Source organism: Paroedura picta, chromosome 12 (assembly GCF_049243985.1).
Source record: "Paroedura picta isolate Pp20150507F chromosome 12, Ppicta_v3.0, whole genome shotgun sequence".
Taxonomy (NCBI): Eukaryota; Metazoa; Chordata; class Lepidosauria; order Squamata; family Gekkonidae; genus Paroedura; species Paroedura picta.
Window position 1 is genome coordinate 6,714,995 of NC_135380.1, and position 10,257 is coordinate 6,725,251.

Genomic DNA, 10,257 nt, shown 5'->3' on the forward strand with positions numbered 1-10,257 from the left:
TGGTGACCCCCAACCATAAAATTACGCAAGGGTTCTTTCACAGAAATGAAACCAAAACTGACCAATGGCATGAAGACCCATAGTTCAGGATTGTATATAAATGGGTCCCCCCCCCCGGGGTTTCTCAGTTCAGTTCTGCCTCTTGTCCCACCAGGCCGATCTCACTCTTTGCCGCTGCTACAGACAGATGAATGCTCTATCTCGATCTACCTCCCAAGACTGTTGTGTGGATGGCAGCTCCCGGCCAAGCTGCTTGCTCTGCTGGAACCCCTGTGAAAAGGTCGTCCATCCCCCAAAGGGGCCCCGGCCCCCAGGTTGAGAACCACTGGACTAGATGACCTTGGAGGTGCCTTCCAGCTTTATGATTCTATGAACTGGTCTAAAAGCATGGTGGGTTTTGGGACAGCTGCTACAACTTCTGAGCCCATGGCATTTTGGCTTTGAATTGTGCCTTCCCTCCCTTCGTGTTTTGAGAGCCCCCATTGAGAAGGCACCAAAATTAGAATCTGGATAATGAATTCTGTTTAAGGCTGAGAACCTCAGAGTTCCATCTGTAACAAGATCTGAAATAATTACTGCTGATGATTGCCTGGTACCTCAGCCAGAAAAACAAAACCGGGTTGGGTTGCCAGCAGTTACGAACAGCCCTTGAGCAGGGGGAGGCCTGCAGGCAGAGCCGATGACACTAGACCATAAATTTAACCACCAAAGGTTGGGAATTAGCTACTCCCAGCCCTAATTTCCCACCCCAGAGGAATTAAAGAGTGGGAATACCAAACGGTAGCTGTGCTGTGCCTGGTAACCAGCAGGGACATAGTGAGGCACACTGGCTTTGTAGACCCTTACATCACTTCCTGGGAAAACCTGGAAGTGATGTGGGGTAGCTCTAGGAATTTCTGGAAATCCTATAGTAAAGCCATAGAGTTTCCAGCTATTCCTAGAGCTTCTCTACAATACATCACTTCTGGATTTTCTCGCAGCACAAACGATCCCTTTTGAGATTAAAAAAAAAAAAAAAACTGGCAGTCCAGCCCCTTTCCAACAACATGAAATTCACTTCGAACTCCTTGAAAGATGGCTGATCACTGTTAGCTCATAGAAGCAATATGCTTAGAGGTAGTCATGTATCTCTGAACCCCAGTGGCTGGAAGCCATCACAGGGGGAGAGCTGTGTGCTTCATGCTGCACCTGAGGGTTCCTATAGCCCCCGGTCTTGCCTTGATTGGAAACACTGTATTGTTGTAGGTAGAGACATCCCTGATCTCACAGTGATTCTCTTAGGTACCTTGGTTGGGGCACACAGATCCGGAGTTGTAGCTTCTTCCACTGCATTGACTGCACCCCTATTGAGTGTATTCATCAGGGCAAGTCCTGCTGCCATGCAGCTGAATTTGAACCCATCCTCCAGCCTAAGCAGTTTTCTTCCAGATCGAGGGGCTGTTCCTGCAACAGGAGAATCCCTAAAGACGGAGGGAACTTCTTAAGAGCAGGTTGGATCCGATCCCATTTTTCTCATCTCAGACAGCGTTGCACTCTGCTAATCGAAAGATCGATACCGAGAAACCTCCTGAGAAATGAGTGGAAGATACCGAGGGAAAAAAGTTTACTATGCAGCGGTAGTGCTATTAAATAGCATTTAGGTTGTGCCTAATTGGGACATCACTGGGACTCCCGACATCCAATAATAAGGACAGTGGGAAGCTGGCCTGACAGCTCGTTAACACTCAATTAATGTTATTCTGTACAAACACAGCAGTAAACTTTTGAAAAAAATGTATCTTGGCAATCAAGACCGAGTCGAAATGGCAAACGTAGGCTATTTCTCCTTTTCATCAAGCGGCCTCGGTTCCCCCCCCCCCTTCTCCAACTACCATGGTATTTACTTTGCATTGTGTCCATGCGCTCTAGGAGAGGAGCGGGAAACGGATGCATGCAAATTCCTCCGAGGTGGGTGCTGCGGCTTTCTCCAGAACGGAATGAGTGAATGTTTAATTTATACGTGCAATTAAAGGGCGCCAAGAGTGAAATTAATAATGTTCTCGCCTGGCGAAACTTGTGACTTTTCTATTTTTCGAGACTTCATTTCATGTCTGCGGGTGCGCACGGTTGTGCAGGGAGGCATGTTGTGCGCAGAGCACTTAGCTCAGCTTGCGTTATTTCATGCGTTTCCTTCTCAAAAGACCGTTCGCTATTTGGCGATACATGCATTTCTTCCAATTGGGCATAAACAAATTTGTCTCGTTTTTTCCCCCCTTTCCTTTCAAGGAATGCCTAATTGGCCTTTTAATATGGGATCCGATATTGCTGTAAATGTCATCGTAGGGGCGGCCTGGAATAAGAATGATGCAGAGGACACAAGAACCAGAAGTCTGCCTCTGAATGTGGAGGCTCACTTCAGCGTTGGTGGCCAAACTGCTTGTTGTCGAATGTAATGCTGTTGTGTCGTTTCATTAATTGTTATTGATGCTGTAGTTACGGGCTTATGGTAATTTTAAAATTCACAAGTTGCCTTGAGGACATGACAGGAGCAAAAATGATTTAATATATAAATAGACCATTAAAAAGAATCCCTCTAGAAATAGCATTAAAGCTGCCAGGAACGTGCTGAATCACACCTTTTCTCTTTCTGCAGCTGCATTTCTGTTTGCAGAGGTTTTTTTTTTTTTTTGGTCAGGTTGAAGCGGTTGAAGATACCACACATGGTGAGTTGCCAACCTCCAGGCAGGGCCTGGAGAGATCCTGCAATTACACCAGTTCTCCAGACTAGAGAGACCACTTTCCCTGCTGGAAATGGCAGCTGCAGCAGATAAAAAAACTCCATGGCATTTTACCACGCTGTGGTTGATGATGATGATTATTTATTACGGTCATTGACCAGCATCAAAGTATCTACAGACCACATACATTATTACAGTGTTTTAACAGGACACTCGGCATCAGGGAATTAACAAAGGCACATTCAGAATCAGGTGCAAAGAGTTTTGCTTACCTTTAAAAGCCCAAAGATCCCAGCAATATTACTGCAACAGAGACCATTCCTCTACTCTGCTAATTCTGCTGCACATCTTTCAGTTCAGGCAAGTGTGGCAGAATGCGGGATGGACTATGGGCCGGGAGAGCTGGGTTCCAATTCTGACCATGCCGCAAAGCTCAGTGATTGACCTAGGGTCATGGCCCACCTTGAGCTGAGAGGAAAAACAAGGGAGACAGACAGACAAATATTTTAATAAATCAATAAGATTTATTATCTTAATAATTAAAAATAAGATTTATTATCTGTGCACTCTCCTAAGTGCCTTGGTGGAAAGTTGGGGGGGGGGGGGAGGCACCAACCAGTTCTCTAGGGTGCTGCTAGGGTTGCCAACCTCCAGGTGAGACCTGGGGACCTCCCTGAATCCCAGCTGATCTCTAGAGATCTGGCTGCTTTGGAGGATGGGCTGGATAGCATGATGTCCCTCTGAGGTCCCTCCCCACCCCCACTGTTCAGGCCAGTCAAAGACTTGGATAGTGGCCCGGCTGCTTCCCTCGCAGAGAGTCTTCTCTGAATGCACAAAATACAAGAAGTCTTCGCTGAGTCCATCTCCTTGACCATTTGTGCACATAAAGGGTTCTTTTTTTAAAGAGCCTGCTCCTCTTGCAATCCGAAACGTCGTTGTCTGGCCACAGGAACCTCCTTGCGTGAGGCTGGCTGATCGTGGAGCTCGGCTCCGAGACCTTCCCCGTCACTCCCAAGCTTTCAGCTGTCACTCAAGGGCTGCTGCACACCCACAGTGACCCGTCCCCTGTCAAGGAGAGAGCTGTCTGCTGCACAGTGAAGTGACAGGCTTCTTCCTGCAGGGTACAGCCCCGAGTCACTCAGATGGGGAGAAACTCACTGGGCTCTTCCGGGCTCTAGGAGTTTTCACCCTGCCAAAAATAGGGGTTCAGTTCCCCCCTGCTTTTCCGTTCTCATGGGGCAAGCAGCTGCAAGCTTCTCAGCTTACGGACGCATCCCTCCCCCCTCCTCCCTCCTCCCTCCCCCCATGCGCAGGGCCATGGAGAGGGTCGATATGCCCCTCCTGGCAGGCATAAGGTCCACAACCTTCTTCTCAGGAATCTCAGAGATGTACAAGTTGGCTCTTCTTTGCGCTTCCAACCCGGCATGGTGTTGATCGGTACAAACTGGCCTGTGTTGACATCCCAAGTCCGTACCATTTTGCTGATTAGCCGGGAAACTGATGGATCGATTCCTTTTCTCTTCCCTCCCCCCTGCTGTTTGTTATCTTTTGGCAGGTTGTCTTTATGTTTTAACATTGATTGCTGGTTTTATTATGTATTAAATATAGTATACATAGCTCAAACTTCGGCTGGGAGGTAGGATGTATAAATCTGATACATGAGGAATACATATCAGGGTATGTAGGGTACTAAGGGATGGGGAGCCTCTTGTGGCGCAGAGTGGTAAGGCAGTTGTCTGAAAGCTTTGCCCATGAGGCTGGGAGTTCAATCCACCCCGTATTGAGTCTGCCATGAAAACACTAGAGGGCGTCACCCCAAGGGTCAGACATAACCCAGTGCTTGCACAGGGGATACCTTTACCTTTACCTTTAGTTTGCCACTGCATGAAACTGGCTACAGAAGCAGATGGACCATTTGTTTGATGCAGCAGGACTGCTTGTAGGCTCCTTGTAGCCCTATTACATTGTAGTGTAACGGGCACTTACAGCAAGTGCCCAGTAAATCCTCAACCAAACATAGGGTTGCCAACCTCCAGCTGTGGCCTGGAGCTTTCCTGGTATTACAATTGCTCTCCCGATTTGCTGAGATCAGTTTCCCTGGGAAAAAATGGCTGCTTTGAAAGTTGGATTCTGTGGCATTGCTCCCCACAGACATCCTTCCCCTCCCCAAACCCCGCTCTCCTCAGGCTCCACCCCCCCCCCCAAAAAAAAAATCTCCAACTGTTTCCCAGCCCAGAGCTGGCAACGGCTTTGCTATCCAAATATTTGAAATGCAAGATGGAAAGAGAGACTAGACTAAAACGTGCTTACATATTGATGAACCTTCATCCCTTTTTGTGGTTGAAGCCAAATTAAAGCAGACAAGCAGAGAGAGAAACCCCCATTACTCTCCTTCCCCTCCACCCATCTCCTTGCGACTCAACGTCAGGCTGTAAATTCCTTGCAGCGAGAAAACCGCCTTCCCGGTACAGCTCTGTCGCTTAAAACAGGGATCTGGGCTCACACGTTGCAAAATAATAACAATAACAATAGCGTTAGTAGTAGTAATAACAACAAAGGAGTCCTCTGCCATGGTAAAGACAAACCAAGTTTTAGTCTAGCATAAAGTTTGGTAGCTCTTTAGTTCACCACCCCTCATCCCCGGCCCCAAAGAGATGAAACCAGACTGGTGGAATGCTCCCACCTTTTGAGCATGGAGGAACCTCTGAAAAACCAGCCAAACAATCCATCTCATTCTGGGGAAAGAGACTCGGCCTGCAGAGCAGCAGCGGAAGTGGGCTCTGGTGACATGTGGTGATTTCAGCAGCCTGCTGGACTTCTGGGAAAGGCCACTGAGTCCCCAGAACCCTTGTTGAGAATCCCTGGCCTGGGGAGGTCAGTCCGCTGCAGGACAGTTCTGCAGGGCTTGCAAGACAGCGCTGTCCTACCAGGCCTATGGTTGAGGGCCTGAAAATTAACATCGACAACCTGCTGGTTTCCCTGCCTAAAAAGCTGCCTAATCGACCACTGCGGATGCATTATCATGTGAACCCCCCTCTTCCTCCAGAGAGGAGGAGGAAGCCACTCCTCTCTCTCTCTTTGAGCATTTCCAGGTCCTCATCTTGCCTTGAGCCACTCTCTAAGAGCATTTCCAGTTCCTCATCTTGCAAACAGCTGGGTGACCTTGGGCCAATCACAGTTCTCTTAGAACTCTCTTAGAAGAGCAGTATGCTGTGGCAGCCCTTCCAGCCCACTCCCTTCGCTCCTGTGAGCCTCCTACTTCACAGGGTGTCTCTTGTGGGGAGAGGAACAGTAGGCAATTGTAAGCCGCTATGGGACTCCTTCAGGTAGTGAAAAGTGGGGTATATAAACTGACTCTTCTTCTTGAGAACCCAGCTTGGTGTGGTGGTTTAGAGTGGCAGTCTGTAATCTGGAGAACTGGGATCCACACCCCACCCTTCCTCCACATGAAGCCTGCTGGGTGGGCTTGGGCCAGTCACAGTTCTCCTAGCGCTCTCTCGGACCCTCCCACCTCACAGGGCCTCTGTCACGGGGAGAGGAAAGGAAAGGTGTTTGTAAGCTGCTTTGAGACTCCCTCAGGTAGTAAAAAGGGGGTTCAAAAAAGCAGCTGTTCTTCCCCAGATGTCTTCTCTGTACCTTTTAGGAAACCCAGTCCTGTCTTTCTGGGCCAGAAGCCACTCTGTTGATGGGGGCCACAGGATTGCCTGCCTCAAGGAGGGATTGGGGTATCGCCTGGAATTACCGCTCCTCTCCAGATGACTGAGATCAGCTCCCCAGGAGAAAATGGATGCTTCAGAGGGTGGGCTCTCTAGCATCGTATCCCACTGAGGTCCCTGTCTTCCCCAGGCTCCATTCCCAAATCTCCCACCTGGAATTGGCAACCATCAGTCCAACCTGGTCTCAAGCTGATTCCCAAGCGCCCAGGTGGAGAGAGGCCGTCTCCATTCTCCTCTCCCCCCCCCCCCCCGTGCAGCAGCTGCTGGCCAGCCTGGTTCACCCGCCCTGCAGAAGGCCCATCTGCTCCTTCCTTGGACAGGGCAAGGGCAGGCCAGGGAAGGAAGACAGCCACCCTCTCCATCTGCAGCTCCAGGCTGGCCTCCTTCCCACAGCCTTGCCAAGAGGTCCACGCTGACGCCCTCACCCCTTGAAAACTTCCTTGCCACGGTCTCCAGAAAGGGGCTGCTGACGGTGCCTCTGTCTCACCTGCGGCCCTTTTCTCCGCCAGCGTAGGTGGAGCCGTCCGGTGAAGCCTGTCCTGCCAGCAAGCGAGGCTTTAATTAGTTTGCAAATGCATTTGCTTGGGAAAGGCTCATTTCCCAGTGCCCTGAAGGTCACTGAACTGGCTGCCCAGCAACCTCTGCCAGCGACTTGCATCTGCTCTGCTAAACTCTTTCCCCTCTAGCCAGCTGCTGATTTCAGGGGAAAGGGGGAGGGGTGGGGAACCTTCCTTTAATGGAGAATTGGTTTTTAAATTACCTCCTCCTAGAAGCTCACCGCTGGAATGCGCAAAGGGGGATGGGGCTTTGACACTGAATGCTGCGCATGCAGAAGCAGAGAGAAGCAAGGGACCTCCAGGATCACCTAGTCCAACAATGTACGGCATTTATATATTTATTTATTTAATTTTTATTTGCTTTCTATGCCAGTCTCTCTGCAAGCAGACTCAGGATGGCTTCTGACATATTCCACACATGTTGTTGTTGTTATTTGCGAAGTCGTGTCCGACCCATCGCGACCCCATGGACAATGATCCTCCAGGCCTTCCTGTCCTCTACCATTCCCCGGAGTCCATTTAAGTTTGCACCTACTGCTTCAGTGACTCCATCCAGCCACATAACATTATAAAATAACAGTTAAAGCCATATTTACAGTGCTCTGCTTCCTGTCAGTTTATCAATCCATACTGGCCAGGGATTCTGGGCTTTTTTTGGGAGTGGGGGCATCATCTGGGCATAAAATGGGGGCATAAAACGGGTGGGCAGGTAGTTGTGAATTTCCTGCATTCTGCAGGGGGGTTGGACTAGATGACCCTGGAAGCCCCCCTCCGACTCTAAGACATCTGGAAGAAAAGGCTTTCGAGAGAAGGGGAAGAGGAAGAGAGATGGCCAGCGAGGTTAGGTGCCTTTCCCTGCAAAGCAGAAGGCTCGTAACATGGATTTATCAAAGGTTTGAACATTTTAAAGAGAAGAAACAGTTTGTTCCCTCTCTGCTCATCGTAGAGTGCATGGTCAACAGATTAAGTCCACTGGCAATAAGGGAGGTATTTCTTCACGCAGGACAGAAAGTTCATGTTATGTCGTAGATTTACGCTCGGTTCTCCCAATGTTCCAAAACTGCAGAACTAATCATGCCCCTGTCTGGTCTTCTTGTACTCTGCCATTTCCTGGCCTCACTCCTTTATTCAGATGTTAGTTCCAGAAGGGGAGGGAGAAGCTTCGGTCCAGTCCCGAATCTTATCTGTAATATGTAGCTTGGCCCTTAACTTATGGAACTCCCTGCTTTAAGGTGTGGCGATGACCCTGAGGTTTAAAAAGGGAAGAGGTGCGTTCATGGAGGGCAGTCATTAACTAAAAACTAAACGGAGCCTCCATGTTCAGCAGCAGACTGCCTTCAAGTATCAGATGCTGGGGAGGGGGTAAATTACAGTCAAAGGCTAGGAGTTGTTAGTGAGTTGCCACTATTCTGTTTGGGTGCTGCTGCTGAAAGCCAAATACAGGGCTAGAGAGACGCTTCATTCATCGGAGACAGAGCTGCCTCCCTGCAGAGCAGGATTTTCTTTTCGGTTGGCGTGTGCCAAAGCGGGCTCTGGCCCATGAACGCTGGCCCAGAATGTGCTCAGTTTTAAGGTGCTGCAAGTCTTGTGTTTGTTTTTGCTTGTCAACGGATGCTCAGTCCCCATTTTTGCTCTTCCTCCATCATTTGGTCATTTCACTCCCCCGCCTCCTTTTCTTAAAAAGCCAATGATGCCAAAACATTGGTCTGAGCAATGAAGGGCCGAACGGGTAGCTTTGGGACTGACCGGAGAGGCTGCCAATCAGAGTTCTACGCCTGGTAAGGCCTTGGGACGGCGATAGAATTTGTAACCCCTTAGTGAACATTCTAGTTTCCACTGCTTAAGAGGACCGGCATAAGCCTTCACCATCTTCATGGCCTTCTGGACCCTTCCTTTCCAGGGGCACTTCTTTTATAGGGACAAGACCCTTCTTCTCCATATAAGTTCAGGTAGCTGGGAAAAGACAGCCTTTGTGAAAAGGAGGATCTGAAAACCTTGCTAGTGTTTACTACATGTTGAGATCCAATTATTTTGATGTTTGGCAGGGGAGGATGTTGCAGGGAATCTCTGCCCCGCAGCCTCAAAAGCACATGACGCAATGACAACACAGGTACAAGTATATTTTGAAGGGACGTCACCAGTTCTTTCATGTATTACACCACCAAATCGCTCGACGACATGCCGGTAACCTTTGGCTTGACCTTGGCCATCCACTGATCTTTCATGGTGCTAAAGCAGGGAAAAGACGGCACCTACTTGAGCTTTTGTCAGATGCTGGAGAAGACAAGGTTCCATCCATCAAGGCCTCCAGCTGTTCAGCTCAAGATCAGAAACGGAGGGAGCATTTTGATGCGGAGATAAACCTCGGGACTGGTTGCAGGCAAGACTGCTGCCAAAAAAACAAATTAACTCCAAACGCTGTGCCAAGGAACGGGAACTGATCCAGCTTCTGTGTTCAGAGGAAATTATGGAAAGGGAATAAGCGTTGGGCATGCTGAGAACTTTGACATGGACTCAATTGCTGGATGAAGTTCATTGTGTTCAAACACTCTCAATTACATGCCAAGCGAGCTCTGATGGGGTCCCCTTAATGTTCCCCGGTGATGTTCACCTGGAGCGTAACACCAGGCCAGGTGGTTTTGCACCTGCACAGAGTAGACACTTGGTCAGGGCAACTTCTGGTTCCTTTTATCCAGAACTGAACCGTCTCATTTATGAAATGGCCATCATTGTTCAGGTTATGAAAAGAAAACCATCTGTGTAAAGGCTCAGATAGCTGCAGTGCGTTCTCGCCTCGTGCCTGCAAAAACACCCTTTAAAGAAGAGAGGGATGGACTCTAATCTGGAGAACTGGGTTTGCTTGCCCACTTCTCTGCTTGCAGCCAGAATCAGCCACAGTTCTCTCAGAGCTCCCTTAGCCCCACCTACAACATGGGGCATCTGTTATGGGGAAAGGAAAGGAAGACAAGTGTAAGTCGCTTTGAGACTCCTTAACATGGAGAAAAGGGAGGCATCTCTAGGGTGTGTGTACAGTCCAATGTCTCTCTGCCGTGGCCAATCTCACAAAAAGTTTTCCTCCATCCTTTCTCCAAGGAGGTCACAGTGCCGGACATGTTATCAATGTGACATCCTTCTGAGACAGAATAGGCTGAGAGAAAGTGTTTGGCCCCTGATATCTCCCAGTGAGCTTCATCCATGAATGAGAGTCCTTGAACCCGGGTCCTTGTCCAAAGCTCAGACCACTCAACTGGCTCATGACATGTGTGC

At 49.1% G+C, this 10,257-nt stretch overlaps 1 long non-coding RNA gene across 1 annotated transcript; it reads right to left on the reverse strand.

Moving 5' to 3' along the window:
* Positions 1 to 1,421: 1,421 nt before the first annotated feature.
* Positions 1,422 to 7,030, reverse strand: LOC143821879 (uncharacterized). The gene is made up of 3 exons (XR_013225949.1): positions 6,921 to 7,030; positions 2,990 to 3,185; positions 1,422 to 1,567 (listed from the first exon to the last, which is right to left on the reverse strand). It is a non-coding gene; the product is annotated as an uncharacterized LOC143821879 (long non-coding RNA).
* Between the last annotated feature and the right edge of the window lie 3,227 nt (positions 7,031 to 10,257).